Here is a 10,000-nt window from a genome sequence, read left to right as displayed (position 1 = left end):
GCAAAATGTCGACCATGGCATGTCCATGGCATGCCAATGACATGCCAATGACATGTCAAGACTCGCAAAATGTCGACCATGGCATGTCCATGGCATGCCAATGACATGTCAAGACTCGCAAAATGTCGACCGTGGCATGCCAATGACATGCCAAGACTCGCAAAATGTCGACCGTGGCATGCCAATGACATGCCAAGCCTCGCAAAATGTCGACATTGGCATGTCAAATGTCGACCATGGCATGCCAATGACATGCCAAGCCTCGCAAAATGTCGACCATGGCATGCCAATGACATGTCAAGACTCGCAAAATGTCGACCGTGGCATTCCAATGACATGCCAAGCCTCGCAAAATGTCGACCATGGCATGTCCATGGCATGCCAATGACATGTCAAGACTCGCAAAATGTCGACCGTGGCATGCCAATGACATGTCAAGCCTCGCAAAATGTCGACATTGGCATGTCAAATGTCGACCATGGCATGCCAATGACATGCCAAGCCTCGCAAAATGTCGACCATGGCATGTCCATGACATGCCAAGCCTCGCAAAATGTCGACCATGGCATGTCCATGGCATGCCAATGACATGTCAAGACTCGCAAAATGTCGACCGTGGCATGCCAATGACATGTCAAGACTCGCAAAATGTCGACCATGGCATGTCCATGGCATGCCAATGACATGTCAAGACTCGCAAAATGTCGACCGTGGCATGCCAATGACATGTCAAGACTCGCAAAATGTCGACCTTGGCATGCCAATGACATGCCAAGCCTCGCAAAATGTCGACCATGGCATGTCCATGGCATGCCAATGACATGCCAATGACATGTCAAGACTCGCAAAATGTCGACCATGGCATGTCCATGGCATGCCAATGACATGTCAAGACTCGCAAAATGTCGACCGTGGCATGCCAATGACATGCCAAGACTCGCAAAATGTCGACCGTGGCATGCCAATGACATGTCAAGCCTCGCAAAATGTCGACATTGGCATGTCAAATGTCGACCATGGCATGCCAATGACATGCCAAGCCTCGCAAAATGTCGACCATGGCATGCCAATGACATGTCAAGACTCGCAAAATGTCGACCGTGGCATGCCAATGACATGCCAAGCCTCGCAAAATGTCGACCATGGCATGTCCATGGCATGCCAATGACATGTCAAGACTCGCAAAATGTCGACCGTGGCATGCCAATGACATGTCAAGCCTCGCAAAATGTCGACATTGGCATGTCAAATGTCGACCATGGCATGCCAATGACATGCCAAGCCTCGCAAAATGTCGACCATGGCATGTCCATGACATGCCAAGCCTCGCAAAATGTCGACCATGGCATGTCCATGGCATGCCAATGACATGTCAAGACTCGCAAAATGTCGACCGTGGCATGCCAATGACATGTCAAGACTCGCAAAATGTCGACCATGGCATGTCCATGGCATGCCAATGACATGTCAAGACTCGCAAAATGTCGACCGTGGCATGCCAATGACATGTCAAGACTCGCAAAATGTCGACCGTGGCATGCCAATGACATGCCAAGCCTCGCAAAATGTCGACCATGGCATGCCAATGACATGCCAATGACATGTCAAGACTCGGAAAATGTCGACCATGGCATGTCCATGGCATGCCAATGACATGTCAAGACTCGCAAAATGTCGACCGTGGCATGCCAATGACATGCCAAGACTCGCAAAATGTCGACCGTGGCATGCCAATGACATGCCAAGCCTCGCAAAATGTCGACATTGGCATGTCAAATGTCGACCATGGCATGCCAATGACATGCCAAGCCTCGCAAAATGTCGACCATGGCATGCCAATGACATGTCAAGACTCGCAAAATGTCGACCGTGGCATGCCAATGACATGCCAAGCCTCGCAAAATGTCGACCATGGCATGTCCATGGCATGCCAATGACATGTCAAGACTCGCAAAATGTCGACCGTGGCATGCCAATGACATGCCAAGCCTCGCAAAATGTCGACATTGGCATGTCAAATGTCGACCATGGCATGCCAATGACATGCCAAGCCTCGCAAAATGTCGACCATGGCATGCCAATGACATGTCAAGACTCGCAAAATGTCGACCGTGGCATGCCAATGACATGCCAAGCCTCGCAAAATGTCGACCATGGCATGTCCATGGCATGCCAATGACATGTCAAGACTCGCAAAATGTCGACCGTGGCATGCCAATGACATGTCAAGCCTCGCAAAATGTCGACATTGGCATGTCAAATGTCGACCATGGCATGCCAATGACATGCCAAGCCTCGCAAAATGTCGACCATGGCATGTCCATGACATGCCAAGCCTCGCAAAATGTCGACCATGGCATGTCCATGGCATGCCAATGACATGTCAAGACTCGCAAAATGTCGACCGTGGCATGCCAATGACATGCCAAGCCTCGCAAAATGTCGACCATGGCATGTCCATGGCATGCCAATGACATGTCAAGACTCGCAAAATGTCGACCGTGGCATGCCAATGACATGTCAAGACTCGCAAAATGTCGACCGTGGCATGCCAATGACATGCCAAGCCTCGCAAAATGTCGACCATGACATGTCCATGGCACGCCAATGACATGTCAAGACTCGGAAAATGTCGACCATGGCATGCCAATGACATGCCAAGCCTCGCAAAATGTCGACATTGGCATGTCAAATGCCGACCATGGCATGCCAATGACATGCCAAGCCTCGCATCTTGGCACTAAAAAAACTCGCTGCTAGCCTCGCCACTAGCCTCGCTTCCTGTCGACAGCAAGCGAGGCTAGCGCCCACTCTGACATGTCAAATTGCACAGCAGGCATGTCGAAACGCGTCGAAAATCTACAAACAATGTCAAGTCCCATTTTTATTGATAATTTCCCCGCACAACCCGCACCATATAGTTAGTATATGATTTTTAGAAGGTCCTTGAACTTACGGATTTGAAAAATCTCGCACCGATTTTTTTTTACGATTTTCCCAATTTCCCGACTTCAAAAAATAAAATAAAATACTTGCCATGCTCAACAAAGTCTGAATTTTTTTCTGAAAATCCCTTGCATCTATATGTACATCCCTGCAAAAAATCTCGTTCAAATTCCAAGCCATGATTAAATCATGGCCCAATATGACTCCTCGCGAAAACTGATGTCTCCTCCTGGCAGTGCCATAACAGCATAATATGCTATATAGGGGGGTGGTGCTCCCTGCATGTCAAAAATCCCAAGCATGGCATGCAGGCTGCACCATCGGTCTAGGGATGACATTCCCGCACATCATCACGTGTTGCCTCGGTATATATGATGTGTCGGGTTTGGGACATTCCCGCCCATGGTGGCGGCGACGGTGGCGGTCCCCCTCCGCCGCCGCCGCCACCATGGGTGCGTTTTCAAAATTTTTTTTTTTTTTTTTTAAATTTTTTCAAATGTTTTGAAATGTTTTGAAATGTTTTCAAACAAAACAAAAATGTTTTCGTTTTCAAAATTAAAAGGGGGACAAAATGGTTTTAAGCGGGGTGGAAAAAACGTTTTGAAAAATAGCGGGTTGGGAAAAATGTTTTCTCTTTAAACTTTTGGGTTGGGTTTGTTTTCTTTTGCTTGGGAGCGGGTGGGTGTTTTTCTCGACATGCATGTTTTCAACCCTCGGTTGCCCTCGGATTGTTGGATATTAGGGAGGGTTCGGCTTTGGATGAACCAATGCGCAGGCTTCTCCTAGGCGTGTTAGTGGGCGCACGGCAATGCAGTCCATGGACGTTTGTTTTCCGACGGGCTCGCCCAGTTCACTAGCATGTCGAAGATTTGTCTTCGCGGCGGCGATGAAGAAGTTTGTCCCTCTCTTTCGGTTGTCCCTGTTGCGGAGCTTTGTAATCAGCAATGCTCGGGCTTGTTCTTGGCAATGCTAGTGTCGGTTCGGCTTAGTGTGGTCCGAAAGGGCCCTCGTAGTGCACTAGCATGTTTGAGTGCGGGTTCGTGCGGCGGTGGTGAAGAAGCTTGTCCCTCGTTTGACGGTCAAGAGGGGTTCGAAAACAAAGTTCGTGCTTGTTCTAGGCGTGCATAGATAAGGGGTTGGTGCTATGTGTTAGGTCCTTCCCAACCCACGTTGCATGTCGAAAGCGAGTTCGTGCGGCGTCGACGAAGCTTCTCGGTAGCCGTTGAACCATTCGGTCGTACCTGTTGCCTTCGTATGTGTTTTCATGCCTAGCGGTGCGGCTCGGCTCCTACCCGGTGTATCTGCACTCGAGACGCGTCCCTTTGTTGGGATAGTCGAGACGTGTTTTTCGTTGGGCGGTGCTGGGTTTGGCTAACGCGACGGCGTATGAGTGGTAATTGGGTTGTATTCGACGGCAGGCTCCGTGCTTCGGCATCGAACTGTCGTCTCGTACCCCGCTTCATTGACGCGTCAAGATTCGTCCTGCGCGCAAGATGGGTTTCTGTTTTGGCTACCTATTGCGAAGGAATGCTGCCTCTCGTCGTCCCTTTCCTCCTCTTGCTGGCCTTGCCGGCGGGAGGACGACATCGTGGCGGTGCTCGTGTCCCGGACGAGCCGCACTCGTTGCGGTGCAGTTTCGGTGCTCGAGTTTCCGGTCGACATCTCGGATGCGGAACGCTGAAGGGGCGGTGGGTCTTTACGGCCTCCGACCGTCCGATCGAAGCCTTGTCGCTTGATGCGTACGACTGTCGTGCCCGTCGCGAGCCGTCGACCGTCAAGGTCGTCTGTCTCGTGCGGCGCCGGCGTCGAAGAGGAATGCTACCTGGTTGATCCTGCCAGTAGTCATATGCTTGTCTTAAAGATTAAGCCATGCATGTGTAAGTATGAACAAATTCAGACTGTGAAACTGCGAATGGCTCATTAAATCAGTTATAGTTTGTTTGATGGTACCTGCTACTCGGATAACCGTAGTAATTCTAGAGCTAATACGTGCAACAAACCCCGACTTCTGGAAGGGACGCATTTATTAGATAAAAGGTCGACGCGGGCTCTGCCCGTTGCTCTGATGATTCATGATAACTCGACGGATCGCACAGCCATCGTGCTGGCGACGCATCATTCAAATATCTGCCCTATCAACTTTCGATGGTAGGATAGTGGCCTACCATGGTGGTGACGGGTGACGGAGAATTAGGGTTCGATTCCGGAGAGGGAGCCTGAGAAACGGCTACCACATCCAAGTGTCACGGGCCGCATGTTAAAAACAAAGAAAATGCCCAAGACATCATATATCTAAGCCCATGAAGCCATGTCTTCATGGAAGCTTCTGGAACGTCCCGGAGAAATCAAGAACGTGGCGGAGCATTCAAGATAATCTAGGGCATTCCGGAACATTCCACACAAGTGTACATATTTAAGCCTCACCTAGAATAATCTAGATTAGGCAAGTTGTATCTAGAACTATGCTAGATATTTTTGGATATAAGTAGGGGATTCTAGAACCCTCCATTGAGGAGGTGACTTAGGCCTATAAATAGGAGGTAAGGCCATTTGGCCAAACCATCCAAGAATCCAAGAATTGTAAGCAATTGTAAAGCTCTCTTAACTTTCAATACAAAACTTCCCTTTCTCCCATCTTCTAAGTGATCTTAGCATTCTCCAAGCTATCTTAGCTTTCTTTGTGATTCAATCCGGGGAAGCGAGGCTTCGAAGGCTTACTTAGCTTGTTCATCGAGGTATTCAAGTCTAAGTGCCGCACGGGCGGAAGGCTTAAAGAGTCATCCCGTGACAGCTGGTATCAGAGCCAAGCTCGTGAATCACTTGAAGGAAAGTAGGATATGGCAAGTGGAGAGATGGTGTCCGGAGTCTCCGACCTAAGGGAGCGTACTGCCGAGGTCCAAGACGTTGCCAAGAGCAAGCCAAAGTTAAAGGACTTGCAAGCATCGATGGAGACCATGGAAGAGCGACTCGAGAAGGTGGAACGAACCATACTCGAGTTCGATACTCGACTTGATGAGGACGTTGTCGACAAGGAGGAAATCCAAACCATGGTGGACAATGGTAAGGATGAATTGCGTGGCTTGGTGGAAGGGCTGCGAGATGAGCTCCTTGGCGCTCTCAACACCATGGCAGACAAGATGCGGAGGGAAGTCCAGGTTCACCTTGACAACATAGAGGCAAGGTTTGTGGCACTTAAAGAAGAGATAAAGGACACAAGGGAACTCAAGGGAGATGTGGCGTTTTGTAAAGAAGCAGTCGTGAAGCAATTCGTGCAAGGGTCGAGGGAAATCAAGGCGTTGGACTCCAAGGTAATCGACTCCTTTAAACCCAAATCCTATAATGGGAAGAGGGAAGCAAAGGAGCTCGACACATTCGTGTGGAACGTGGAGCGATACTTCAAGTACCTGAAGCTTGAAGATGACGAGTCCAAAATCTCAACGGCAACCATGTTCTTAGCTGACAATGCCCTTATGTGGTGGCGTCGTCGGAGCATGGAGATTGAGCAAGGTACGTTCTCCCTCACCACTTGGGATGAATTTAAGAAAGATCTTATGTTGCACTTCTATCCCCAAAATGCCTAGTATGAAGCCAAGGAGAAACTAAGGTGGCTCAAGCAAACGGGGAGCGTCAAAGACTATGTCAACGCCTTCGTGAGCTTGTTATTCGAGGTGCCCAACATGTTAGAGGAAGACAAGCTCATGTACTTCATGAGTGGACTGCAAAATTGGGCAAAACTCGAACTACAAAGGAGACACGTGCAAACATTGTCTGATGCCATTGCCGCTGCCGAATCCTTGATTGAGTTTAAATCAAGCCACCAAGGTGATTCCAAGTCCACGGGGAAGAGGGGTAACCATGAGAGAAGTGGGGGAGAACATAAGCCGAAGGACAAGGCCGAGACAAGCAAACCGAAGGAGAAGAAAGCCGATAAGCATGACAAAGGCAAAGGTAAGTCTTGGCAACCCACTTGTTACCTATGCGACGGCCCTCACATGATGCGAGATTGCCCACAAAAGAAAGCCCTTAAGGCTATGGCCTTCAAGGAGGACAAGGCCGAGGAGAGTAACGATGCAACGATGGGATGCATCCGTCTACTGAATGCCATCCAGACAACCCTCCCACAACCTAAGGCTCAAGTTGGGGGAGGATCATTGTTCGTTGACGTCAAGACTGGTGACAAGACGACGCGTGTGTTGGTGGACACGGGAGCAACACACAACTTCATGACGTCGGAGGAAGCCACAAGGCTTGGCCTCCGAGTCACCAAGGAGCCCGGTAGCGTGAAGACGGTAAATTCCGCTGCCACCCCCATTGTTGGAGTTGCGCGCAATGTACACGTAGACATTGGCACATGGAAGGGAACAATCGACTTCACCGTAGTCAAGATGGACGACTATGGCGTAGTCATTGGGTTAGAGTTCATGGACAAGGTACGAGCCTTTCCCATTCCCTTCTACAATATTTTCTGTATCCTGGCCGACGGAAGACAACCTTGCCTAGTGCCATTGGAAAGGCAAGCCAAGAAGTGTACCCAGCACTTGTCGGCAATTCAATTTGCCAAGTCTTGGAAGAAAGGCGAGGCCACATTTCTTGCAACCCTAATGTTGAATGAAGGGGAGGAGAAGCACGGGCCTTTGCCGAAACAAGTGGAAGACGTCCTTGTGGAGTTTGCGGACGTGATGCCTAAGGAACTGCCAAAGAAGTTGCCACCAAGGAGAGAGGTCGACCATGCAATTGAGTTGGAGCCTGGTGCTAAGCCTCCCTCCAAATCACCTTATAGGATGTCGCCACCCGAGTTGGAGGAATTGAGGAAGCAACTCAACGAGCTGCTTGATGCTGGCTACATCCAACCCTCCAAGTCCCCATATGGTGCACCCGTCTTGTTCCAACGCAAGAAAGAAGGTAGCCTAAGGTTGTGCATCGACTATAGAGCATTGAACAAGATTACCATCAAGAACAAGTACCCACTTCCGTTGATCGCCGACTTATTCGATCAACTTGGTGAAGCAAGGTACTTCACAAAGTTAGATCTTCGATCGGGATACTACCAAGTGAGGATAGCCCCTGGAGACGAATCGAAGACGGCGATGGTGACCAGATATGGAGCGTTCGAGTATAAAGTCATGCCATTTGGTCTAACCAATGCCCCCGCAACATTCTGCACATTGATGAACAAGGTATTCCATCCTTATCTTGACAAGTTTGTCGTGGTTTACATTGATGATATCGTTGTCTATAGCAAGACATTGGAGGAGCACGTCAAGCACTTGCGCATAGTGTTCAAGACCCTTCGGGAGCATGAACTCTATGTCAAGAAGGAGAAATGCTCCTTTGCCACAAAAGAAGTAGAAGTTCTTGGCCACAAGATAAAGGAGGGGAAACTTATGATGGAAAAGGGCAAGATCAAGGCCATTCAAGAGTGGGAACCGCCGACCAAGGTACCAACACTACGATCTTTTCTGGGGCTAGCCAACTACTATCGGAGATTCATAAAAGGGTATTCAGCCATAGCGGCACCCTTAACAGACCTTCTTAAGAAGAACAAGACATGGGAATGGACGGACCAGTGTCAAGAGGCCTTTGAGAGGTTGAAGAAGGCCCTAATGGAGGAGCCTGTACTAAGGTTGCCCGACCTTAGTAAGCCATTCGAGTTGCACACTGATGCTTCCGACTTTGCCATAGGAGGAGTGTTGATGCAAGAGGGACATCCGATAGCCTATGAAAGTCGCAAGCTAAACAATGCCGAGAAGAGGTACACGACCCATGAAAAGGAGATGACCGCCATCATCCATTGCCTTAGAGTTTGGAGGCATTACTTGCTTGGAACCCCATTCATCATCAAGACGGACAACGTTGCCACTAGCTACTTTCAAACCCAACAAAAGCTCACACCTAAGCAAGCAAGGTGGCAAGAGTTCTTAGCGGAGTTTGATTACAAGCTAGAGTACAAGCAAGGAAAGGAGAACGTGGTGGCCGATGCTCTAAGTAGACGAGTAGAGTTAATGGCTACGGTACTCAAGCCGCAAAGCCATCTCTTGGGCCGTGTCCGAGAAGGTTTATCACATGACGTCCAAGCCAAGAACATTGTGGAGTTTGTCAAGGATGGGAAGACAAGAAGGTTTTGGCTTGACGACGGCTTGCTATACACCAAAGGCAAGCGGATCTATGTCCCAAAGTGGGGAAGCTTAAGGAAAGAAATCCTTAAGGAGTGCAATGACTCAATGTGGGCAGGACATCCTGGCACTCACCGCACGTTGGCTTTGGTGAGCGATGCTTATTATTGGCCACAAATGCGAGATGATGTAGATTCATACGTGAGGACTTGTCTTGTGTGCCAACAAGACAAAGTGGAACAAAAGCAACCGGGAGGACTGTTGGAACCACTTCCCACCCCATCAAGACCATGGGAATGTTTAACCATGGATTTCATCACACATTTGCCCAAGTCTGATGGATGTGGATCTATCTTCGTCGTGGTCGATAGATTCACCAAGTATGCCACTTTCATACCCGCACCTGTGGAGTGCACAGCCGAAGTAGCTGCACGCTTGTTTCTAAAGCACGTGGTGAAGTATTGGGGTGTTCCGAGGAGCATAGTCAGTGATCGAGATGCTCGCTTCACGGGTAGATTTTGGAAGGAGCTCTTCAAACTACTTGGCTCGAAGTTAGACTTCTCCACAGCTTTTCATCCCCAAACTGATGGACAAACGGAGCGGGTTAATGCATTGTTGGAGACTTATTTGCGGCACTATGTTAGTGCCAATCAACGAGATTGGGCTAAGTTACTTGATGTTGCCCAATTCTCTTATAACTTGCAACGTTCGGAGTCGACGGGGAAAAGTCCGTTCGAGTTGGCTATAGGGAAACAACCCTTGACCCCGAACACGGTCGTGACTGGCTACACGGGGAATAGTCCAGCCGCTTTCAAAACTGCTAAGGAGTGGCAATTAGCCCACGAACTTGCTCGAGCTCATTTGGAGAAGGCTTCAAAGAAGATGAAGAAATGGGCGGATCGCAAGCGAAGGAATGTGGAGTTCCAAACTGGCGACCAAGT

The 10,000-nt window shown here is 49.3% G+C and overlaps 1 long non-coding RNA gene across 7 annotated transcripts in view; it reads right to left on the bottom strand.

The window, feature by feature from the left end:
- Nucleotides 1–10,000, bottom strand: part of LOC126597266 (uncharacterized) — a 126,511-nt gene that overhangs the window by 22,802 nt on the left and 93,709 nt on the right. For 4 of the 7 annotated variants that reach the window (XR_007614197.1, XR_007614198.1, XR_007614196.1 and 1 more), the window contains exon 2: nucleotides 5,386–5,551. The exons of the other annotated variants lie outside the window; for them this stretch is intronic. This is a non-coding gene — a long non-coding RNA (uncharacterized LOC126597266). Of the gene's footprint in view, nucleotides 1–5,385; nucleotides 5,552–10,000 lie in introns of those variants that run through there. 7 annotated transcript variants of the gene reach the window in all.

Source organism: Malus sylvestris, chromosome 13, assembly GCF_916048215.2.
Source record: "Malus sylvestris chromosome 13, drMalSylv7.2, whole genome shotgun sequence".
Classification (NCBI taxonomy): Eukaryota; Viridiplantae; Streptophyta; class Magnoliopsida; order Rosales; family Rosaceae; genus Malus; species Malus sylvestris.
This window is presented reverse-complemented; position numbering and strand designations above follow the sequence as displayed.